This window comes from Saimiri boliviensis, chromosome 5, assembly GCF_048565385.1.
Source record: "Saimiri boliviensis isolate mSaiBol1 chromosome 5, mSaiBol1.pri, whole genome shotgun sequence".
NCBI lineage: Eukaryota > Metazoa > Chordata > Mammalia > Primates > Cebidae > Saimiri > Saimiri boliviensis.
This window is the reverse complement of record NC_133453.1, coordinates 98799123-98825763: the sequence shown is the minus strand read 5'-3', so window position 1 is coordinate 98825763 and position 26641 is coordinate 98799123.

The following is a 26641-nucleotide window of genomic DNA, read 5'->3' as shown; positions in this document are numbered from 1 at the left end:
TACTGACTTGTACGACGGAGGGATGATTACTACAAAGGGTACCAGTTTATAAAGACGTGCTTTATGGAAGGTCAGGCAATATTACCAATGGGCCTTGGCCAAGACTGAAACCAGGACACAGAAAAAGATTTACAGAATTTATGAAATCTTTCCTCTATCTTCTTTGTTTTTCTCTTATTGCTATTTTCATTCTCTTTCCTTAAGGCTTTTTTGCACTTAGTTAGTTCATACAATTGAAATAGGGATGCCAGTACCTCTGAAGTTGAGGGTTTAGCCAGGACTACTCTGGAATTTCTCAGCCTCAATTACAAATGGATGAGAGTAAGCCTGGCCATATACACTCATCCTTAAACCACTCAGCTCTGGGCTGGTCAGGGATCATGTCTGTGATTTGGCTGTTCTCCCATGACTATAGGTATAAGAAGATGAAGGCAGGAGAAGGAACAGAAAACCCCAATGTTGAAAAACACCTATTATTTTTAACCTGAATGTTCCAGTCTCAATACTATATACATAACGGTTGATTAGGACCTGGTCTGTATGGACTTCAATTCTGAATATACAAAGGAAAAGAAAACTTGAAAACTGAGCTACACTGTCAATTTCATCAGCATTCTATCACTAACTTTCTACATATCCAAATGATATCCTGGAATTGAACAATGCCTCTTTTTTGAGGCCTTTTTAAATCATTAATACGTCAGTGATGAATCCTTCTTACATAGCTAAATACACTTACTGATCACACCCATTTTGTAGTACTAATCATTTTATCCCTTATGCTTTTATTATTTATAATTGTGATGTATTTTTTCTATTAGATTGTTTAATATAACCGTCCTGGGAGAATACAAAAAGATCCATAAATAACTTTTAAGTGAAGTATAATCTACATTTTATTCAGCCAATTAGAGTAGGGCTTTTTTTCTTTTAAAGAAAATGAACCTTAAAATATAAAATTAAATACAAAAATATTGATTTATTCTTAATTGCTAAATCACAAATTTGCTTAGCTTAAAATATGACAAATAACACAAACACTGCAAAAATGGGGAAGAAATGACAATTTAAAAAATTAATTACTATTTCTGTAATGTTTTATTCCAACATATTTTTGCTGTCAGTCCTTGATTGCCTCCTTATATGACCATTTTAAAAATAGTTTCTATGTAGATATGATAGTATTATGATAGTTTATTTCTTCTTCTAACATGCTTCTTTTTTTGTTCAATGTTTTAAATTCTACATAAAACAGTCTATGATAAAAAAATTATTCCATATTGGTAGTATTATCACAAGAAAAATGTAAACTATATATCTGTTATCACAAAAAATATGGTAAACTATATATTGTGTTATTCTTAACAAAAAGGGGAAAATTATCTGGCACAACAACTATACACTGAATTATCAAATATATAATGTATGTGGAGGAACTTCTGTGAACCAGAATTAAATGAAAACCAAATTTTCTCCTTATATCTTTATACATCTGGTGATTGAAAGAATTTTCCACAGACTGACTTTTGCCTCTATATGGTTCAACCTTTTTATCTCCCTCATAACCTACACATTTCCAATGCCAGAAGCCACTGGACATGTTAACTTTGCAATAAGGCCACTTAGTCTAAACCTTCACTTTACAGCTCCACGTGAATAAGTGCAGTGTTCAGTAAGTATATTACTAAAATTTATTGGTACACAGGAGGTGGATAACAATTATCTTAGGCGAACACAGAAGTGACTACAAATTACATGATGTATGTAAAATAATCATAACTCTCTGTAGTTTCCCCTTAGCTAATCCTTCAGAATGAGACAACCACCCTATCAATCCCACTTACAAAGAGAAAAGTGACGACAGATATATCAGATATCAAGAGGCAGTGGACTTCATTGATTGTGGTTTGGCAAAAACTTAGGATCATGGGAAGAAACCTCCATGGCTCCTTTCTACACCTTCAAAGGGCTCGTGCAAGGGAGGCGACATAAATTATAGGCTTCGTTAGCCTCCTGGTAAATCCCTTTGAGAACGAGCCTATTCCTCCTCCCACACTGAATGCACAGATACATTTATGAAGAATGAATAAAGATTATGATGTTCTGGTCAGCTCGTGACAATCTGTATTGGAAACTGGAAATGAGGAGCAAGGCCGGGAGGGTGGCTCACGCCTGTCATCCCAGCACTTTGGGAGGTGAAGGTGGGCAGATCACAAGCTCCAGAGACTGAGACCATCCTGGCGAAATAGTAAAACCCCGTCTCTACTAAAAATACAAAAATAGCTTGGCATGGAGGCACGCACCTGTAGTCCCGGCTACTCAGGAGGCTGGGGCAGGATAATTGCTTGAACCCGGGAGGCTGCAGCGAGCCATGATCATGCCACTGCACTCCAACCTGGGCTACAGAGCAAAACTCCATCTGGAAAAAAAAAAAAAAAGAAGAAGAAAGAAAGAAAGAAAAAGAAAGAGAGAGAGAGAGAAAGAAAAAAGAAAGAAAGAGAAAGAAAAAGAAAGAAAGAAAAAGAAAGAAAGAAAGAAAAGAGAAAATGAGAAGTTAGTTTAGGGAGGTGGAGCCTAATTTTCTATTAACTAGAAAATGAAAAATGATATGAAATCAGAATAATCATCCCTTTAAACATGGGCGAGATGTCAAATCTGGCTGGTAACGGCAAGATTTAGTTGTGTAACAAAGTGACAGTGGCATAAAAATGCAAATGAAAGCTCCAGATCAAAGCAAAGTACTGTGGAATTGAAATCTAGAACAATAGAGGATTAATTCCAGAATTGTGATTTCTTAAAGCAGAGTTAGGATGCTAAGTCACGACCAGGATCAGAAACTGCCACAACAAAAGGAAAGAGAGAGAAAGAACAGAAAGCCGGATACAAAACAAAATATGGAGAAATGCCTCAAGAATGATCAAAAAGATTTAAAATAGCAGTCAAAAACCTCAAGACAGACGTGAACAAGAGGCTGGATGTGGTGGCTCACACCTGTAATCCCAGTATTTTGAGAGGCTGAGGCAGGCAGATCCTCTGAGGTTCAGTTTGAGACCAACCTGGCCAACATGGTGAAACTCCATCTCTACTAAATACAAAACTTAGCCGGGTGTGGCTGCATGTGCCTGTAGTCCCAGCCACTCGGGAGGCTGAGGCAGGAGAATTATTTGAAACCAGGAGGTGGAGGTTTCAGTAAGCCTAGATCGTGCCACTGAACTCCAGTCTGGGCAGCAGAGTAAGACTCCATCTCCCTACCATCCCCCAAAAAAGAAGTAAGTGAGAGAATCAAGTACAACATGGTTGTTTCTTAGAATTAATATCCCGGCCTCTTGTAACCCTGATAAGTTAGTTATATTAAGAGTAACTTTATGAAAAGAAACCCATTTATGTGTGTATTTATTTATCCATTACTTACTGAGTTCCTACTATTTGCTAAGCACTACACTTCTCTTTGCAGTTACAGTTCATGATGCAACTAACAGTTCGGTCGTATTTCAATTTCTAAAATGAGAAAGAGAAAGATGAGGCCTGAAAATGTTCAAAGACTAAAATTGTTAATAAAAATCTAGATCTTTTAACAAAAATAATTTGAGGGCCACAATTTCATTAATATGTTGTCTTAATACTAAGTCTTTGCAAAGGATAGAGAACATGACATTATTAAGGAGTTTCCAATGACACATCATTTTAGAATAAAAAGGTTTGTCTTTTCTCCTGATATTGAAAGGAGAGGAAAGCTTCAGAAGTTTATTTTTAAATGGCTAGAAATAATGTTTGTTTGTTTGTTTGTTTGTTTATTTATTTATATTTTATTTTTAGATGGAGTCTTGCTCTGTCACCAGGCTAGAGTGCAGTGGCATAATCTAGGCTCACTGCAACCTCCACCTCCCAGGTTCAAATGATTCTCCTGCCTCAGCCTACTGAGCAGCTGGGATCACAGGCATGTGCCACCACACTCGGCTAATTTTTGTATATTTGCAGAGACAGGGTTTCACGGTATTGGCCAGGCTGGTCTCGAACTCCTGACCTCAGATGATCTGCCTGCCTCAGCCTCCCATAGTGCTGGGGTTATAGGTGTGGGCCACATTGCCTGACCAAAAATAATATTTGGAACATTTTATTAATTTTTAGAAGTCAGTTCATTAGCTTGAAAACTTAGAAATTGTACAGATTATGGTGTCGAATTAATAGTTTACATGATAATTTTTATTTTTTTTTTTTTTTTTTTCTTTTTTTTCTGTTTTTTTTTTTTATTTTATTTTATTTTATTTTATTTTATTTTATTTTATTTTATTTTGCCCAACGATGATAGACTGGATAGGGAAAATGTGGTACATATACACCATGGAATATTACGCAGCCATCAAAAACGATGAGTTCACGTCCTTTATAGGGACATGGATGAACCTGGAAACCATCATTCTCAGCAAACTGACACAAGAGCAGAAAATCAAACACCGTATATTCTCGCTCATAGGCGGGTGTTGAACAATGAGAACACATGGACACAGGGAGGGGAGCACTACACACTGGGGTCTGTTGGGGGGAAATGGGGGAGGGGCGGGGGGGTGGGGAGGTGGGAAGAGATAGCATGGGGAGAAATGACAGATACAGGTGAGGGGACGGAAGGCAGCAAAGCACACTGCCATGTGTGTACCTATGCAACAATCTTGCATGTTCATCACATGTACCCCAAAACCTAAAATGCAATAAAAAAAAAAAGAAAAAAAAAATAAATAAATAAAATACATGATAATTTTTAAAGTTCTCATTGTGCTCTGTAAATTTTATTAACAAACACTTTGTAAATTTTATTAACAAATGCTTAAAAAAAACTAGACATTAAAGGCGAGCAAGACAAAATTCTAATTATCTTTTGCTGCAAAGCACCATATGTTGCTTCTTTAAAATCAGCAAAGACAATGAAGAATATCCAGATTTCAAATAAAACTTTGATAAATCTAACTAGGGTGAAAAAGTTAAGCTGGTCAACACATTGCATAGTGACTCTATTTATGACATATTTAATCATGCCAAAATATTTCTCATTTAGCATAAGCACCCATTAATACACAAAGAAGATGTGTTTTGTCACTTTAATACTCGATACAGTTTGTATCCAGCTGTGGCCCTCAAGAAATTTTAAAAAATTTCGTATGGTATTGGAGTTTGGTAGAGGGATGGATAGAGTGGGAGGGAGACATGTGTATCCCCTTACAAAGCAACCAGATGTTTACTCTCATACTTGGCGTAAAAAGTTAAGTGAGCATTAAAAATATTGATTGGATGCATGCAATTTAGATAAAACAGTTTTTAGGCTTGCATTATGATTTATTTAATCTCTTGCAGAGAAGAAAAATGGAATTCTTAAAGATTTTAAAGATAAATATGCATCCGATTTTGATTTGGGAAATATTGTAATTTTATATTTGCATTTCAGATGGAAAGAACACTATAAAAGGTAATTTTCCTGAGTTACTAAGCAGCAAGCATGTTTCAGTCACTATCCTTGGGTTACAGGTAGCTGATCTCTCATCCTCAGGAAGGAACACTAGACAAGTAACCAGGAATCGGGCACTAACTACATTCTAAAACTATTAACACATCCAAAGTACCAATCATCAAAAGTCAGATAGGCCTCTTCTGTGACTTCCTGTCATAGTGAAAATTTTAGGAGAATAAATCTTTTTAGAGTCTTCATGGGATCCATACAGACGTTATGGTCAGAATAGTAAGATAAGCCTGTCTCAAGATTTAATCTAAATAAAGAATCATGAGTATTCTTCAAGGCATTTTAACAGATCTGAACTTGCCTTCTGAGGCCTTTAGATCTAAAGCTAAAAGAAAATCAGCTATTTCAGAGTTTTCAAGAATCACATATCACCAAGAAAATATCGTGGACAGAATTTATCAATTTTTATCAAAAAATTTGTGTGGCCGGGCACAGTGGCTCATGCCTGTAATCTCAGCACTTTGCGAGGCTGAGACAGGTGGATCACTTGAGGTCAAGAGTGCAAGATTAGCCCAGCCAACATGGTGAAATCTTGTCTCTACTAAAAATACAAAAATTAGCCAGGCATTGTGGTGGGCACTCAGCTACTTGGGACGCTAAGACAGGAGAATTGCTTGAACCACCGGGAGACTGAGGTTGCAGTGAGCCGAGATCACGCCACTATGCTCCAGCCTAGGGATGGGGCATGCATATGGAAAGAAACCCCACCTGAAACACAAGTCTTCAGGGTTTCTTGAAAGCTACAAGTGTCCACTCGCATTGAGAAAAGCCCTCTGCCACCCCAGGAACCACACTAAGAACAAGATATCAAAAACCAACCACAGTAGGACTTGGGCTTCCTCTTAGGATGCAGCAAAGTACAGAGAGAAACTCTATCTGTAAAAGATTATCTATCTATCTATCTATCTATCTATCTATCTATCTATCTATCTATTGTCTATCATCTCTATCTATCCATCTATCTATCTGTCATCTATTTTTTGTACTTTTGTACTCTCTATACTTGTAGCTATGATGAGCACTTTGGCTAAATATTCATTTGATTTGATATCTAACCCAAATTCTAGTTTTCAGCGTTATGAAAAAACTGTTAATTTATTTTGAAGTCACTTCTTTCTGTCTTAAACATTTTTCAACTTCAGGAGACGTCAACTTAAATGTTTTGTTTGTTTGTTTATTTATTTATTTATTTTTATGAACAGACACATGTAAACTATGGTATAAGATACATTTTATGGCATGATTAGCCACAGTATAAATATGAAATATTAAGTAAGCGAATCATATCTTTGCTATTTTTCGTGTTCTATACTTTGTGCCTGAAGCTCCCTTCCCTCTACCCTAAACACCCAGCATCAACATTCTATTCTTCAGCTATGGAAAACTCACCAGAGCACCACCCTGGCAATATGGTGGCCTGGGCACCAATCGACAATGCTCCTAAGCTCCAGAGTTGCCTTCTTATCCTATCCTCACTTCTTCCCTTCCCTTGCCAAATATTCTATACTCTCAATGGAATTTTAGCTACCTGCAAAATAAATGAATCTCAAGAGTTAATGCCACCACACAGAGAATGGATGATTAATAAGTAGTCTTTGTTGAATTTGTATCTGAAATAAATTTATTTCCAAATTAAATTCTAACTAGTTTGATTTTAAAACATTTTGATGGAAAATATTTTTCAAAGACCTTACAATTAAACTCATAAAATAAATGAATAATTTCTAAATATTGACAATTTTATTTCAGAGAGAGACTTTGAATTGTTTTTTATACATGCTATATCTTCATACTATATGTTGATTTGTTACAAGATATTCTATGCTTTTTTTTTTGCAAAATTTTGATTGATTATTTTCTTTAGTTTATAAATTTTGTAAATGTCTAAATGTCATAAGCTTTTCAGGTTATTCAATCTTGTTTATAGACCCTCAGAACCATTTTTTGATAAAAGAGAAATTATATAAATAAAAATCCTATTACCTTGAAATATATTAAAAATATGGCTGGACAGGGAGAATCAAGAATGAGCACTGCCCCCATTTTTCCGACACCCCACCACCACAAACTTAGCACCTAGAAACAAGCCACAGCCGTCTGCTGCTGGGGATGGGGCATGGGTATGGAAAGAAATCTCACCTGAAGGAAAAGTCTGCAGGGTTTCTTGAAAGCTTCAAGTGTCCACTGGCATTGAAGGAAGGCCTCTGCCACTCCAGGGACGACACTAAGAACAAGGTATCAAAAACCAACCACCGTAGGACTTGGGCTTCCTCTTAGGATGCGGTAAAGTACAAAAGAATGTTGCTATGTTGCTCTCGCTCTAACAGTGACAAAAGAACAACAAAAATCAGACAATCTTAATCTGATAGAAGTCAACAATTAGGTTTCTAAATTATGGTTAAGTATTGCAGCAAAATAACTACTTAAGAAAAGTAGCTATGGACAAAACCGTAATATTGAAATCTCAGGAATGCCAAGCTTCTTAAAACATTTTAAAAATACTTTATTTTTCATTTTAAATGCATCTAACTTAAGGCAATGATGATATTTAATACATCGATGACATTTCTTAAATGACAGAATCTTTGCTCTCTATTTGAACAGATAAAGTCTTCAGCCTTTTTTGCCTATTACCAGACCATGTTACTGGAATGTGACACTTCTTCAATTTCTTTCCTAAGTGGTGTCAGAATTCCTCCTTTATCAGTCAGTCAACCTGCCAGGAGAGTCTTCTGTTCTCTTTCCACGTTTTCTAAGTTAATTCAGACTTCATAGCCTACTAAGTAAGAGCCAGGCCATAGGGAACTGTCAGAAAAGCCACTTTTCTCACACTTTTCCCTTCCAGTGTCCCAGGACAGCTATACTCAAGAGATGCCTGTCTAAGTGACTATCAGGAACACTTACCAGCAAACATTCAAGGTCAAAGCACATTCAGCATGGGCTACAAAGATATCTTGTGACTTACTAGCCTCCATTTCTGAGTTTTGAGGAAGAACAATCTGTGCAGGCCGTAGAATAGAGAAAACACAAAAAATAAGAAAAGTTACCACTGAGAACTAGTACAAATCCAATTTTTCAATATTATTGAATTTATACAAATAATATTTAACCATATTTCATTTATTCTTCAAAAAACATTGTAATATTTAAGGATTTTATTTCAAGAAATATTTAAGAAATTAACCACTGCATTTCTGAAAACTTCTCACATAATTGGGCCAGTTGCACCTTCTATAAGGAGAGAAAGCATTTAACTTTTGAGAAAAAGAGTTATTAGAGATCATCCTCAAACTTAGGTTTTATGTCTCTTCATTAGAAAAAAAAAAATGACTTTCTCTGGGCCATTCTATTTCACACTAGTTAGAGCAAAACTTGTTCAATTTGTTAGGTTTGTTGGTGGCCCAGAAACAAACAGTTGTTTAAGGTTTAGCAGTTGTTAGGGTGGGGGGAAGTAGTTGTGGATTGTTTTGTCATTGTTCGCTGGTTTGTTTAGTTTCATCGAGATATACAGTACCATGTGAAAAATAATTTTATTTTCATTATTTATTCTTAAAATAAGACTATTTATACTTTTAATTTGTTCGAAATTACAGAGAAAACAACAGCTGTGCATATTCAAAAGCAATGCACATATGAAAACAATGATTTAGCATTATGCTTTTAGTTATGGAGATGCCTCTTACATATTTCATAAGAAACAGGCTGAAAGATATGATCGAACGCTGAAAGAATACCACTACATTAAGGAGATTGCCTAGTATACCTGTGTCATCAAACCCTGGTGATTTATTTATTTTCTTGTAGAGTGTGTAAGCCCCATTTTGATCATATTTCAAAAAGAAGTGTTCGGATTTGCTTCAAATTACTCTCCTTAAGTATTTCTTCCCAAATGCATCTTTGTATAATGACTGGTACTGTACCTGGCTGTGAACCCCGTTCAGTGGTAGTTCATTAGCTTTAGTAGTGGCAGCAACATAATATTTGAATCCCTATCTATCCCATGCCTCAAGAAGATCAACTATGCACCTTATTTCTCCAGCACAAAATGATTTTTGGATAGATCTGGTGACATCAATGCCATTAAATATAGGATCTGCTGACCCTGCTCTTCGCCACTGTTTTCTGCACCTCAGTATAAGTCTGGTCCATTTTAAAGCTTGAATAAATGTTTTCTAAGAACAGTTGAATTAACAATTTAAGATGAATTACAGACTTACTTACATTATCTCTCAGAATTAGCCTATGCTACTGTTGATTAATGCACTTGGAGGATAATCCTGAATCCCTCATGCCTCAGGCAGCTTAAGAGACATTTCATTCACATGTGAATGGGAGAAGGACCCAGGAGGGTTTCATGGAAGGAACTTCTGAAAGTGAAGAAAGTGCTTAATCTTCTTTGCCAGGGGATTTGCATGTTGATTCTACAAGTATCCCTCACCCTCTGCTGTACTTCTAACAATTTATTTTGTGATAATTTTATGAACAGTGCTCCATACTTATTCTAATTAAAGGAATGTGTCTTACATATGTGATTAGGTATGCTGAGATTTGGATGGATTTAAAATGTTAATATGTGAAAAATTATGGATATTATTTAGATGCTGGAAACTTGAGCCCTTATCGTTGTTCACTCTGCAAGTCTAATCACATGATACTTCTCAAATTATTGATGTACAAATGAGATTTTGCTACCATAATTTCTTCTGTGTAAAAATGTTCATTGTGCTTTAGGTTGAAGAGAAACCGTACAGTGTATACACAACATATAATGTGCAATAAAAATAAGATAATGTCATAAATTTTCTGAAAATTTTAGATACACAAGCCATCATTTGTTCTTCCTTTTAATTTTTCCTGAAGAAATGACATGCTGCAAATGCTTTTTTTACCATTTCATTTAAAATTGAGGAGGTGGAGCAACGCGGTGGGATAGAAGGTGTCCCTGGCCCCTCCCTGCCCCAGGAACATCACATTTTAACAACGATTGGCACATAGAAAAGCACCATCATGAGAACCAAAAATCAAGTGAGCAATCACAGGATGTGGTTTTAATTTCATATCACTCAATGAGGCACTGAAGAGGGTGAGAGAGACAGTCTTGTATGGCTGATGCCACTCCTGGCATGCTGCCACAACCCCCTGGCAATGGTCCTAGGACAGGGAGAGTCTGTTCACTTAGTGGAGGGAGAGCACAGAGACTGGATAACCTTACACTGAACTTAGTGCTACCCTGTCATAGCAGGGAATAAAGCCATGCCGGGACCAACCAGTGACCACGCAAGAGGGTGCAACCAAATCAGCCCTAGCTAGAGGGAAATCTGCCCATTCCAGCAGTTAGAACTTCAGTTTATTGATAAACCTTGCCATTGCAGGCTGAAATGTTCTGAGGTCTTAAGTAAACTTGGAAGGCAGAATAGGACACAAGAATCTAGGAAACTCCTAGTGCTAGACTGGGAAAGTCAGGCAGGGAAAGGCAAGTACCATACATGCTCACTCATAGACAGGAGCTGAAAATCTTAGTCTCATGAACATAGGGAACAGAATGCCAGATGCTAGAGTCTGCAAGAGGCTAGGGAGAGGGATGAAGAGAGGTTGGTTTTGGGTGCAAACACAAAATTAACTAGAAGAAATATTTTTTTTAATATTTGATAGCAGACTAGGGTGACTAAAGTTAGCAAAATATTATGTATATTTCCAAGTAACTAGAAGAGAGGATTTTAAATGATACCATCACACAAAAATGATAAACAGTCAAAATGATAAATAACTCAAATACCCTGACTTGATCATTACACATTCTATGCAACATTCACATGTATTATGTGTAAGTTTTATATATATATATATATATATATATATATATATATATATATACACACACCTATATACCCTGACTTGATCATTACAAATATATATGCATGGGCATATATAGGTATATATAGAATATACACATACACATGTGAATGTTGCATAGACTGTGTGATGAGCAAGTCAGGATATTTGAGGGTACGTGTGTATGTGTGTGTGTGTGTATATAGATATAAATATATGTATAAATATTATGAAAATTATTTTGTATAAATAAAAGGGAAAATATACAAATCTATTGGGCTTCTATACATTAGCAATAAACAATCAGAACCTGTTTTTTAAATATATCACTTATAATAGCACCAAAGTCAAATATTGAGAAATAATTCCAACCAAAAACTATAAAACCTCTATTCCAAAACCTACAAACACTTTTGAGAAAAATTACAGAAGTACCTTTGGATGTCTTCTTTGGAGAAATACCTGTTCAAGTTCTTTGCCCTATTTTTAATCAGGTTATCATTATTATTATTTTTTGCTATTGAGTTGTTACATTTTCTAATATATTTTGGAAATTAACCTTTTATCAGATATGTGATTTGCAATGACTAGTTGGCATATGACAGGATGCTCAACATTATTAATTATTACACAAATCCAAATCAAACCTAATTGCATGTCACTTTGCACCTGACAGAGTAACTACTATTTAAAAAAGGATAAGTGCTGGCAGGAATGTGGAGAAAGTGGAAAAATTATACACTGTCAGTGGAAATGTATGATGGTACAGCATCTATGAAAAACAGTATGCAAGTTTCTCAAAAAATTAAAAATATAACTACCACATGACTCAGAAATCAGTATATATTTAAAATAAATAAAATCAAGATCTTGAATAGATATCTACACTCTCATATTTCTTGTAACATTATTCATAATGACCAAGATTTAGGAAAAAACAAGTATTCATTGATAGATAAATAAAGAAAATGCAGTCAAATTAATGAAGAAATATACCCTATCCATGGGTTCAGGGAGTATCGATAACATGCAAATGTCCACCAAATGTAAACTAAAACAGTTAAACTTCCAGAAGGACATTTGTGAAAATACCTTCATAACCTTTCCATAAGAAAAAAGAAAGGATACAAAAATGTAAGGAAAATATTTATATATTGTCATAACATAAATTACGAACTTCTATTCATAAAAATACTATTAAGAGAGGTAGTTTTAGTCCATTCTTGCACAACTATAAAGACGTACCTGAGACTGGGTAATTTATATTAAAAAAAAATGCTTAATTGGCTCATGGTTCTGCAGGCTCCACAGGAGGCATGGTGGAGGAGGCCTCAGGAAACTTACAATCATGGCAGAAGGGAAAGTAGGCAGAAGGGAAAGTCTTACATGGCTGAGGCAGGAGGAAGAAAGAGAAGGGGGAAGTGCTACACACTTTTAAACAACCAGATCTCATAAGAACTCACTTACTATCACTAGATCCACCCCTTTGATCAAATCACCTTCCACCAGGATCCTCTTCCCACATTGGGGATTACAATTCAACCTGAGATTTGGGCAGGGACACAAATCCAAATCATACCAAAGAGTGAATAGGTAAGTAAAAGACTGAAAGATGATATTTACAATACATATATCTAAAATACTGTGCTATATATATATATATATATATGTATATATATATATATATACACACACATATACACATATAACTTCTGCTAACCAATAAGGAAAAAAGCAACAATATAATAAATAAAAGGCAAAAAGACTTACACAGACATTTTATAAAAATAGAATGTGTCAATGGCCATTACAAGTCAAAATGTGGTTATCTCTGGTAAAAGAGGACCACAAGAAAGGTACATTCTGGAGTTTTTAAAAATTATACAGTGTCATTTACTAGTGCTATATAAATTCATAGGTTATATATTTAAGATTTTATACCTACCTGTTATACTGATTTTCAGATTTTTGGATGCAATTATCTATATTTCAGTATGCAACTAGCAAGACTCCCCATTTTCTCTTTCTTTCTTTCTTTCTTTCTTTTTTTCTTTCTTTCTTTTTTCTTTCTTTATTTCATTCTTTCATGACACAGGGTCTTATTCTGTCACCTAGGCTGGAGTAGAGTACAGTCATGTGATCACAGCTCACTTCAGCCTGGACCTCACAGCCTCAAGTGATCCCCCACACTAGCCTCCCAAGTAGCTAGGACTGCAGGTGTGCACCACTATGATTGGCTAATTTTGTGATTTTGGGGAGCATGGGGACTCACTGTGTGTTCCCAGGCTGGTCTCAAACCCCTTGGCTCAAGCAATCTGCCTGCATTGGCCTCCCAAAATGCTGGGATTATAGGTATGAGCTGCCACACCCAGCCAACTGTCAGTTCTGATTGAACCCAGATGAAGAGAGGACCCTACAGTGACTAAAGGCTGTAGTACAGGAAGTCCTGCCACTTAAGCTTTATATGCTAGGAGTTCAACGCAATTCTCTCTGTGCTGAAACTATTCTCCATTTGGAAATTTAATTGTTAATTTCCATTTGGAAATTAGTTTCTTAACCTCGAAGAAAAACTAAGATGTTAACTCAAAAGGATGATGAGAATGGGAAGCAGGAAATAATCGTGGATACAAATTTTAGCCAGGATTTTATGAAGAATACAGAAAAGTGTAACTGTCCAGAGCTGAGCTGGTTAAATCTATGCCTACAGAGGCAAATACCTTCAAGTAGTGAGCCAATTTAACATAGCTTCCTCCAGGTTCATTCTTGTTGCAAATGACAAAATGTCATTCTTTTTTATTGTTAAATAGTATTTCATTGTGCTTATACACTATATTTTCTTTATAGAATTTTCTGTAGCTGTACACTTATGTTAATTCCACATCTCCACTATTGTGAATAGTGTTGCAATAAACATGGGATGCAGATGTCTCTTTGACATACTGATTTCATTTCCTTTGGATATACATCCAGTAGCAGGAATGCGGAACTTACAGTAGTTTTATTTTCTAATTATTTGAGAAATCTCCATACTATTTTCCATAATATCTGTATGAATTTCCATTCCCATCAGTAGTGTGTTGGGGTTCCCTTTTATTTATATCCTTGAGGCTGAGGTGGTAAGAGGAGTAGGGAGGATGGGAACAGGTTGGACAAATGATGCATAATTAAAGTTAGATAGGAGGAATGAATTCAGAGCTCAATTGAACATCAATGACTACAGTCTTAAAAAATGCATGGAGTGTATATTAAGTGTTCTCATAACAAAAATGATAACTTTGTGAGGTAACGCACATGTTAATTAGCCAGAGTTAAACACTGCCCAATGTATATGTACCTCAAAACATGATGCTGTACATTGTACGTAATAAATACATACAATGTTATTTGTTATTTGAAAAATGATAACTAAAATTTAAAAAGAAGTGAGCTGAATAACTCTGCCAATTAGCTGAGTCTCAGAGGTCAAGGTCATCACAAAACATGCAAGCAAGGGTTCAGTAGTGGGGCATGGATTAGTGTCTATCTAGAGAGTATTTAGCCCTCCAGAGCTGTTCCCCATGTCATGCAAGAGATGACTGCTCCTCCTCCTCCTCAGTGTTGTGGAAGACAGATGTTTTACTCTGTAAAGCAAATGAAGCAGAGATTGGAGATCCCCAAGCACAGAGGAAAGAAGAGAGGAGGTAAGGATTGAAATAGGAGAGATTTTGTGAAAACCTTAATTAGTAACTGCGGACCCTCGGTAACCTCTCCACTGACCCTCACTACCTTAAAGGAAGGTTGCCATCCAAGCAAATCACAATCTCCACCCTGAGTGAATCCAAGAAAGAGATGAAAGGAAGATGTTTGCTCTGGAGAAACTGAATGGCCCAGCGAAAAATCTCTTCAAACTAAAACTTATATCATACTACATTCATTTTAAGTGTTACTCAGAAGTAATATTTTTCTTAACATCTCTGATCAGTGACACCAAACACTGACTTGATTTCCAGAAGGGCTCATTGCCACTGAAGTTGCTGTATACACTGCAGTTCCCTGCCCTGCAGCACCAACACACTCCGTGGCTCTAAAAAGTGCTAATAAATATTTTCTGAGTTTATTAATAAATTCAGCCACATACTTGTCAAATCTTAGGAATCAAAAATCACAAAGTACTGGAAGTAACTTTTGTAGGTCAACTAATGTTCCCTGGGCATAATAATTTCTAAACAGTTTTCTATCATGTTTCTGTACAATGTCAAGACAGAAGTAAAGAAACCCACATGGAACTTTAGAGCTTTTATATTTTTGCTTCAGTGAAGCCAAACCAAATTATTCAATAGCTTAAAGTCAATCTCTCTGCTATCTTTTCAACATTTCAGCATCAGCATTAATGAAAGGTTTTTATGGAGTTTCGGACTAGTAACTTAAAAAGACACTGGCAGTCTGCTTATCCATGGAAATAGGGAATGAGTAGACTTTTTGATAAGATTATGCTATCTTTGGAATAGGTCATAATGACACCTGGCAAAAAGGAATTGCAGGACAGAAAAGGGCCTGAAGCAAGGCTGTCCTCATTAATTTTATCTCAACTCTATTGCTCTCATTTGTCACTGGCAATATATTCCTCCACCCTCAAGCTCCACGAGAAAGTATCTAGTCATTTCCGAAATTTATTTAGAGTCCCTGTTTTCATGGACCATTTGCTATTCTAAATAAGTAGGATAATTCACTTCCTACTTACTGGAAAGGGTTAAAGAAACAGTATTGAATTAATTGATTGATTATAGCTATTGTTCTCATTTTAAAAATACATCATCATGCCGCTTTTCACCAATTTCCTAAGTAAAGCAGCCATTCTTTTAAAGTTTCTCAGTTTTATACATTGCCTCATTGATTTGTATGAGGATTAAATAACATAATGCTAATGCGGTGCTTAGCACAGTACCTGGCACAAGTAAGTGCATATAAACTGATAGTAGTTTGCGTTGTTACATTGTTATCGGTACTAGATGGCAAGTTTATGCATTTTTCCGTTATATTTTTTTAAACCCAAGTATTTTATTTCTGGCTACTGGTTAAATGATATAGAATATTTCTGGCTACTGGTTAAATGATATAGAATCACCATAATTAAATGTTATACCTTTTTTTTTTTACATGATATCTTTACTTCTCTTTTTGAGAGTAACTATAAAGGCACACAAACACTGGTTTACATAATTACAGTTTTGAGGTTCATTTCACTATTAGCTTTTTCAAAAAATTGAAATTTTATATGTTTAGGGTGTACAACATGAAGTTTTGATATAAATATGTACAGTGGACAGATTACTAAAATCAAGCTGATTAACATATTTATCTTTTCACATGGTTACCGTGAGAGAGAGAGAGAGAGAGAGAGAGAGAGAGAGGGAGAGAGAGAGAGAGAGAGGGCTGGCACAAGAGGCCTAACTTTTGGCTTACCTTGGCTTTTGATATGTCTTCCACACTAACCTTAATGATGTTTGTAATCGCTTTTGATTTAAAATGAGAGATATGTAACTCTTCCTTTCTCTTGAAAACTTAGAGGCCACTGTAGGGTTCTTAATTGGCCTAATTTCAATATTGTTTTATCTCAGGAAATAGGCAGAACTGAAGAAGAGAGATGAGGGAATGGCTGATGAGAGGAACAGTTAGAAAACATAAAACATATATTTATCAAGCTTGTCATCACACTTGAGGCACCACAAAACAGTTACAACAAGAACATCAAAGATTACTGATCACAGGTCACCATAGCAGATATGATAAAATGAAAAAGTTTGAAATATGATGAGAATTACCAAAAGGTGACAAAGAGACATGATGTAAGCTTATCCCATTGAAAAAATATCGCCCATAGACTTGCTTAACACAGGGTTGTCACAAACCTTTAATTTGCAAAACATGCAATATCTAGGAAGTACAACAAAATGAGACATAATAGAATGAGGTATCCCTGTATTTAACCCTGTGTTATAAAGTATAGTCCCCATGCTATATACTAGATCTCTAGAACGTGATTATCCTACATAACCAGAACTTTTTACCTTTTGACCAACATCTCCCCATGCACCCAACCTCTGGTAACCACTATTGTGTTTCTGCTTCTGTGAGTTTTACTAGTATAGCTAATTCATAAAAGTGAAATCATTCAGTATTTTTCCTTATGCATCTGGCTCACTTCATTTACCATAATGTCCTCCAGGTTCATCCGAGTCGTTTTAAATAGGAAGATCGTTTTCTTTTTCAATGCTGAGCAATATTCCATTATATGCACGTGTATGCATTTGTACGTGTGTGTGTGTGTGTGTATGTGTGTGTGTGTGTATGTGTGTGTGTGTCACTATTTCTTTATCCATCTTGCCATTCACTGGCACTTAGGTGGTTCTACATCATGGCTATTGTGAAGATTGCTGAAACGGACATGGGAATGCAGCCACTTCTTTAAGGCTTCTGCTTTCAATTATTTTGGATATTTATACAGAAGAGGAGTTGATAGATCATGGGTAGTTTTAATCTTAATTTTTTGAGAAACCCCTATAATGTTTTACAAAAGGCTTTACCAATTCACTTTCCCACTAACCATGTACAAGGTTTCCCTTTTCTCCATAGGATAGCTAATGGCCTATTAGCTTTTAGAGTAATATCAGGAAAATAATTCCTGTTCTGCTTTGTTTTCTTTGAGAAATCCTTAATCAGGAAGTATTTGTTCTCCTTTATTCTTTAGAACTTGATACAGAAAAATATTCACTTCATGTTATTCCATTGTATCAATTATTGACTTACATACCCTTATTAAGCAGCTAAACTGTTCTGCAATAATATTTATTTGCTTTCTCTTGTTCAATTTCTTTTCTAAAACTAAACACATTCTATTTCACCTATCTTTCATAATTAGAGTTGTCAAACATCTTGGTATGCCTTGGACACACCTGTGTATGCATGTTTTCCTGGCATTTTTCTATTGTGCATTTGTGTTTGATTTTTCCATATTTTAACAATGCATAAAGAGTAACATTATTTGATGCCACCATGGCTTTGGCAAATCCACATACTGACTTTCAGTTTCTTTCTTGTTCTTCACGTTGCCAATTTAAAACATAGTTAACATGAAAAACAATCAATAAAATCTGATGTCTCATTTCTAAGATTATCTAAAACTCAAGGTAACAATATATTTATTATTGGTAAATAATATGAATAAGCTTTTTCTCTCTCATATATCTATGTGAGAGTACAACAAAATGAATTATGTTTATATGAGTTATATATATATGAGAATACACATAACTCATATATGAGAGAGAGACAACTTATTGGTAAATGATATGATATGAATAAGCTTTCTTATATATATATGAAAATGTATATATACATGTATGTATGTATATATATATATATATATATATATATATATATATATATATATGAGAGAGAGAGAGAAAGCTTATTCTTATCATAACTTTTACCAGTGTTTTTTAGGAGTTTATTAGTGACCAAAGTAAGGAAATAATTGCCAAGCATGACATCCAAGCCCATAATTACAAAGCAAAGATTGACGTAATGAATTTTAACTTTATTTTGGATTTTATTTGCTCTTACATTTACTTAAGTTTACTCTTAATGACAACAATAAATTATAGTGTTTATGGATGCACATAAGGATAAAATTATTTGAAAAGACAAGGAAGTGATTACTGGAAAATTCTAAGCAGTAGTGACTTTTGAAGTTTGGAAAGGGTTGTAATTGGAATGGGATAAATGTAGAGGCTCTGGTGTGGCTAACAAATTTTGCCTAAGGAGAGGTAACCTGGCACATGTCAAAAACAGAGCAGGTCAAAATTCTCATACTGATAAATTATGTTTTTTAAAAAAGGCTTTCACTATGATGTTGTGAAAAATGTTAAGTCTCTATGCAGTAAGACATATCTTTCTGAATAAAATGTACAGGTATCCCCACTTATTTGTAGGGTTTATGTTCCAAGACTCCTGCAAATTTTCAGGGGAGTGCCTGAAAGTCTGCATGTAAAGTCCTGAATCTTTTATAGAAAGTACTATGATTTTTCATACATCTTTATGTACATACCTATGATAAATTTTAATTTATAAATTAAGCACAGTAAGATATTAACAATAACAAAATAGAATAATTATAACTATATTAAAGTTATATGGGTATTCTCTCTCTCGCTCACCTAGTATTTTCAGATTGTAGTTGACTTTGAGTAACTGAAAACAGAGAAAGTGAAATTGCTGCTAAGGAGTGATTGCTGTAGTGTCTGAATTCAAAATAAAATATAAAGAGGAAGTGAAATTATAAGAACTTGTGGCTAATAGGTTAAGCATGTTATATGTAGACATACACTCATACACAAACATAAATAGACATATGTACACACACAGATCTATATATATCTATATATATATATAGATATCTACGCATAAGCACTGGATCTCTCTGAGAGATATTGTTTCTAATTTTAAAATTTTTATTTTTGTTTCAGAACCACATGGGCAGATTGGTCATATAAATACATTGTGTAATGCAGATGTTTGGTGTATGGAATATTTCATCACCCAGCTAATAATAGAACCTGACAGGTAGCTTTTTGATCCTCACCCTCCCCGACCCTCCACTCTCAAGCAGGCCCCTATGTCTTTGTGCCATGTATTGTGTCCGTCTGTACTTAATGTTTAGCTCCCACTTGTAAGTGAGAACATATGGTATTTGGTTTTGTGTTCCTGTGTTAGTTAGCTTGGGATAATTGCCTTCTGCTCCATCCATGTTGTTGCAGAGGACATGTTCTCATTATTTTTTATGGCTGCATAGTATTCCATGGTGTATATATACCACATTTTCTTTATCCAGTCTTCCATTGTTGGGCATCTATATTGACTCCATGTTTTTGCTATTGTGAGTAATCCTGCAATGAACATATGTATCATGTGCCTTTATGTAGAATGACTTATATTCCTTTGGGTATATACTCAATAATGAGATTGGTGAGTCGAATGATAGTTCTTTTCAAGTTCTTTGAGAAATTGTCAAACTGCTTTCCACAGTGGCTGAACTAATTCACATTACCACCAATAATGTATAAGTATTCTGTTTTCTCCCCCAGCTGGCCAGCATCTCTTATATTTTGACTTATTGATAGTTGCCATTCTGAATGGGATGAGATGGTAAATTATTATGGTTTAAAATTGCCTTTTCCTAATGATTAGCAATGTTGAACAGTTTTCTATTTTTGTTGGCCACAAATATGTCTTTATTGAAAAATGTCTGTTCATGTCCTTTGCCAGCGTTTTAATGGCATTGTTTGTGTTTCATTTATAAATTTGTTGCAGTTCCCTATAGATGCTGGGTAGTAGACCTTTGTCAGATGCATAGTCTTAAAATGTTTTTCCCTATCCTGTGGGTCGACTATTAACTCTGTGTATTAGTCTATTTTTACATTGCTAAAAAAAAAATTTGGAGACAGGGCAATTTATAAAGAAAAGAGATTTAATTTTATCCTCATGTTTCTTCAGGCTACAAAGGAATCATAGCAGCTTCTGCTGCTGTGGAGGCCTCAGGAAACTCACAATCATGGGGGAAGACTAACAGAAAGTAGACACATCTTAGATGGCTGGAGCAGGAGTTAGGTAGGTGCAGGGGGAGGTGACATATACCTTTAAAGAACTAGATCTCATGATAACTCACTATCATGACAAGAACACCAAAAGAGATGTTGCTAAATTATTCGTGAGAAGCCATCCCTGTGATCCAGCTACCTCCCAGCAGGCCTCACCTCCAGCATTGGAGATTATATTTCAACACGAGATTTGGTCAGGGAGGCAGATCCAAACCAAATCACTCTTGACAGTTTTCTTTGCTCTGCACTAACCTTGCACCCTGGGATACGCCTACTTGATTGTGGTGCATCAGCTTTTTCATATATGGCTGGATTTGGTTTGCTAGTATTTTGTTGAGAATTTTTGATCTGTGTTCCTGAAGAATATTGGCCTGAAATGTTCTTTTTTGTTATGTTTTGGGGTTAGAATGATGTTGGCCTCATAGAATAAAATAGGGTGGAACCCCTTCTCAATTTTTTGGAATCATTTCAGTAGGAATGGTACCAGTTCTTCTTTACATCTGGTAGAATTCAATTGTGAATCCATCTGGTCTTGGGCTTTTTTGGCAAGCTCTTTGGTACTGATTCCATTTCATAACTCATTATTAATCTGTTCAGGGTTTGAATTTCTTTCTGATTCACTCTTGGGAAGTTGTTTCTTTTTTCTTCATAGGAATGTATCCATTTCTTCTAGATTCCCCACTTTGTGTGCCTGTATGTGTTCAGAATAGTCTCTGATGGTTCTTTGTATTTATATGAAGTCAGTGGTAACATACCCTATGTCATTTCTGAATGTGTTTATTTGGATATTCTCTTTTTGTTTTCCTTTATTAGTCTAGCTGGCAATCCATCCATCTTACTTATTCTTTCAAAGAACCAATTTCTAGTTTCATTGATATCTTGTATGGCTTTTAACAGCTCAGCTTCTTTCAGTTTAGCTCTGATCTTTGTTATTTCTCGTCTTCTGCTAGCTTTGGGGTTGGTTTGCCTTGAGTTTCTCAAAATGTGATTATTAGGTTGTTAGTTTGAGATCTTTCTAACTTTTTGGTGTTGATGTTGGGCACTATTAACTTCTCTTAACACTGCTTTAGCTGTGTCCCAGGGGTTCCATTATGTTGTATCTCTCTTCTCATTAGTTTCAAAGAATGTCTTTGAAACTTCTTAATGTTTGCCTTAATTTCATTGTTTACTCAAAAGTCATTCAGGAGCAGATTGTTTAATTTCTGTGTGATTGTTTGGTTTTGATAAATCTTCTTAGCATTTATTTCTATTTTTATTATACTATAGTTTGAGAGAACAATTGGTATGATTTTGTCTTTTTTTAAAAAAATTTCCTGAGAATTTTTGGACAATTGTGTGGCTGATTTTAGCAACTGTGCCACGTACAGATGAGAAGAATGTATATTCTGTTGTTTTTGGATGGAAAGTTTTGTATATGTCTGTTAGGTGCATTTGTTCAAATGTCAAGTTCAGTTCCTGAATATCTTTGTTCATTTTCTGCTTTAATGATCTGTCCAATAATGTCAGTGAGCTGTTGAAGTCTCCCACTATTATACGGTTACCTCATCTCTTCACAGGTCTCTAAGAATCTGTTTTATTAATCTGTGTTCTCCTGTGTTGGTACATACCTATTTATGATAGTTAAGTCTTTTTGTTGAATTGAGCCCTTTACCATTACATAATGTCCTTTGTCTTTCTCATTATTGTTGGTTTAAAGTCTGTTTTCTCTGAAATTAGAATGTTCCTGCCTTTTTGCTTAGCATATTTTTCTCCATCCCTTTACTTTGAGCCTATGGGTGTTACTGCATGTAAGATGGGAATCTTGAACATAGTGCAGAGTTCGGTCTTGCTTTTTTATCCAGCTTGCCACTCTGGATCTTTAATTGGGGCATTTGTCCCACTTATATTCAAGGTTTGTATTGATACCTGCAAATTTTATCCTTTCATCATATTGATAGCTGGTTGTTATGCAGACTTGATCATGTAGCTGCTTTATAGAGTCAATGGTCTACATACTTAAGTGTGTTTTTGTCGTGGCTGGTAATAGTCTTTCATTTCCATATTTAGCACTCCCTGGAAGCTCTCTTGTAAGGCAGGTCTAGTGATAAAAAATTCCTTTAGCATTTGCTTGTCTAAAAAGGATATTATTTCTACTTCATTTATGAAGCTTAGTTTGGATGGATATGCAATTCTTTGTTAAAGTTTATTTTTCTTTAATAATGCTGAATTTAGGCCCCCAATCTCTTCTGACTTACAGGGTTTCTGCTGAAAGGTTCACTGTTAGCCTAATTAAGTTTCCCTTTTGTAGGTGACCTGCTCTTTCTCTCTTGCTACATTTTTCTTTTCTTTTCTTTTTTCTTGAGATAGGGTTTCACTGTACTGACCCAGGTTGGAGTACAGTGGCATGCTTATGTCTCCCTGAACCCTCAACCTCTCAAGCTCAAGTGATCCTCCCACCTCAGCCTCCTGAGTAGCCGGGACTACAGGTGTATGCCACTATGCCTGCCTAATTTTTCTAGAGATGGGGTTTCTCTATGTTGCCCAGGCTGGTCCTGAGCTCCTGTACTCAAGAGACATTACTACCTTAGTCTCTCAAATTGTTGGGATTACAGGCAGGAGACACCATGCCCACCCTATATTTTTTCCTTCATGTTAACTTTGGGGAATCTGATGACCATGTTTTATAAGGATTGTCATCTTGCATAATATCTTGCAGAGATTCTCTGCAATTTCTAAATTTGAATGTTAGCCTTTATAGGGAGGTTGGGGAAATTTTTTTGGATGATATCCTCAACTTGTTTGTTTTCTCCTTCTTTTTCAGGGATGCAAATGAGTCACAGATTTGGTTTATTTACATAATCACATATTGCTCAGAGGTTTTGTTCATTTTTTAAAATTATTTTTCCTTTATTTCTGTCTGAGTGAGTTAATGCAGGGAACCAGTCTTTGATCTCCGAGTTTCTTAACTCAGCTTGGCCTAGACTACTGTTAATACTTGCAATTGAATTATAAAATTCTTGCTGTGTGTTTTTCAGCTCTTTCCAATTGATTTTTTTTTAATTAAAATGGCACATTTTGTCTTTCAGCTCCTGTATTGCTATATTGTAATCCTTGATTGGGTTTCAACAATCCCCTGAATCTTAATGGCCTTCATTCCCATCCATATTCTGAATTCTATTTCTGTAATTTCAACCATTTAAATTTGGTTAAGAATCATTGCTGAGGACTTAGTGTGATCCTTCGGAGGAAAGAAGACACTCTTTCTTCTTTCTTTGACTTTTTCAGTTGCCAAAATTCTTGTGCTGGTTCTTTCTCGTCTGTGGTGGGCCAATGTTCCTTAAACCGTAGCGCGATTTGAGTATAGCCAGCTGACTTTGTTTCCAGATGTTTTCAGAGGGCCAAGCCTTTGTGCGAGGTCTTTATTTGTAGCTGAATTTTTGTCCTCGGATTCATGGGATGGCGGTATGTTAGCAAAGTATTTTTGGTGTTAAAGTTCGGACTGTGATCCAGTAGATGGTGCTTAAACATAGTGGCCAGTAGGTAGGCTTTTGCTCAGCCATGTGGCTCCTCTGTATTTTCTGTTTGCAGCCATGCTACCTCTCAGTGCTGGGAGTGTGTGGGATCCTCTCCCACTTGAGTACTGGCCTCAGAACTTGGCTTAGCACTGCTGGGCTGTGCATCACAGCCCTAAGGTGAGCTCAGGTTTTATGTTCCCTCCCCAGCTTAGGGGCAGCAGGGGCAGAGCCCTTAGCAGTGGTAATGGCATAGGGCCTTTCGCTTGTCCCTAGGGGCCCCACATCAGAGAAACGAAGAGCTGCCACCAATCAGAGTGATCAACCTGTGATGGGGCAGCTGCATTGTGGGCCCAGGCCAGGGGACCCTGCCTGGGAATAAGCAGGGGTTTCTGGGGCCTCACAGGAAAGAGAGATTGGGCGCTTCTACTTAAGGCAGCTTTGGTATGCTGAAGGTGTGAGGAAAGCATTCGGGTTCTCTGTTCCTTCCATAGTACAGGACAGCAAGGACAGTACCACTGTGCTGGCAGTGACAAGAGGCTTTCAGTTGCTCTTGGAGCTCCATGACAGAAAAATACAGAACTGCTCCAATGGGAATGTTCAGGCAGTGACAATGGGAATGTAAGGCAGCTGTGTTGTGGGCCCGGAGTTGTGGGCCTTGCTTGATGAAGAGCAGGGGATCAGGGGCTCACAGAAAGACTGTGCTCCTCTTCATATGTTGACTATGATATGCTGGAGGTGTGACTAAAGTCCTCAGGCTCTTTGTTTCTTCTTCAGTTGGAGGGCAGAAAGAGAACAGCCACAGTGGCAGTGACAGAGGGGCTGTCAGTTACCTCTGGGAGTTCCACTCCAGGGAAACAGAGCCACTATCAGTGAGAATGCTCAGTTGGGGGTAGGGCAGCTGCTCTGCACTCCCAAGCTGGGGACCTGCCTATTGATGAGGAGGGGTTGGAGGCAGTAAGGGCAGTACCACTGCAGCTGCAACAAGAGAGGGACTGTCAGTCCTCTGTAAAATTTCCTCCCCAGAGAAACTCAGAGCTGCCACTGACTGAAATGTTCACGTGGGTGGAGCAAGGTTGCAATGGGGGCCCAGTTGGAGAAGTCCTGCCCAGTGAGGAGTAAAGTGGCAGACATCAATGTGGGACACAGCCGGAGCGCTTTTCTGTAAGGCTGCTTTGCCGTGCTGCAGACACATGTCAGTCCCCAGTCTCTTTGCTCTCTCTGGGGGTTGAGGGCAGCAGGGGCAGGAACTGCAGACCAGCAGAAATTATGGTTTGCCTGCTACTGCTGGGAGCTCCATTCCAAGGAAGTGCAGGGCTGTAGCATTGCTACTGGCCTGAGAGCCTAGTTGGGGTTCTCAGTGGCTGGGGTTCCAGGTTAGGAGGCCTTGTTCAGTGAGGAGTAGCGGGAGCTGAGACTGCGTGGAAAACAGCCTGGCCAGTCTTCCCTAAGGCAGTTGCACTGTGCTGGAGGCCTGCGTTAGTCCTTAATCTTTTTGCTCCCTCTCAAGCATGAGGTGGGAGGGAGCAGCAGGGGTGAGAGCTGCGGAGCAGCAAAAATGGCAGCCTGCCTGCTACTACTGGGAGCTCTGTCGCAGGGAAGGGCAGGGATGCTACCTGTTAGAGAGGTCAGGTGGGGCTGAGTTGGCCAATGGGCCCTGTCTAGCGAGGTCCAGTGGAAGTGAGGTTTGCAGTCATCTGCTCCTCAGCCCCATGGATTTAGACCCTCTCCTGAGGTTGTGCGAAGGAGGATGGTCTTCCCTGTTGTCAGAGCCACAGCAGCCACAGCTAGGTTGCCCATGGGTTCAAAGCCCCAGGACTCCACGTGTGCTTGAGTGGTGACTCAACCCAGACTTCATGTAGCTCTCCGTGTCTGTCTGGAGGCCCTGGTGGAGGGGTGTCATGTAGGATCATCTTCATCCAGGGTTGCAAAGGTCCATGGGGGAAGTGTGAGTGCCCTTGGGCTCTCACTCATTCACCGTTTTCCCACAGTGGGATTCTCCCCATTAACTTCGCACCAACCCCATGTGGACAAGTATCTTGTTTTACTCTTCTCTGTTCTCCATGGGTTGCCTTGCGTCCTTGATGAATCCCAACATGTCCACCTGGACAGTCCAGCCGAAGAGCCAGTGTTCACTCACCATTCTATCTCCTCTCCATGAAAGCAGACTACAC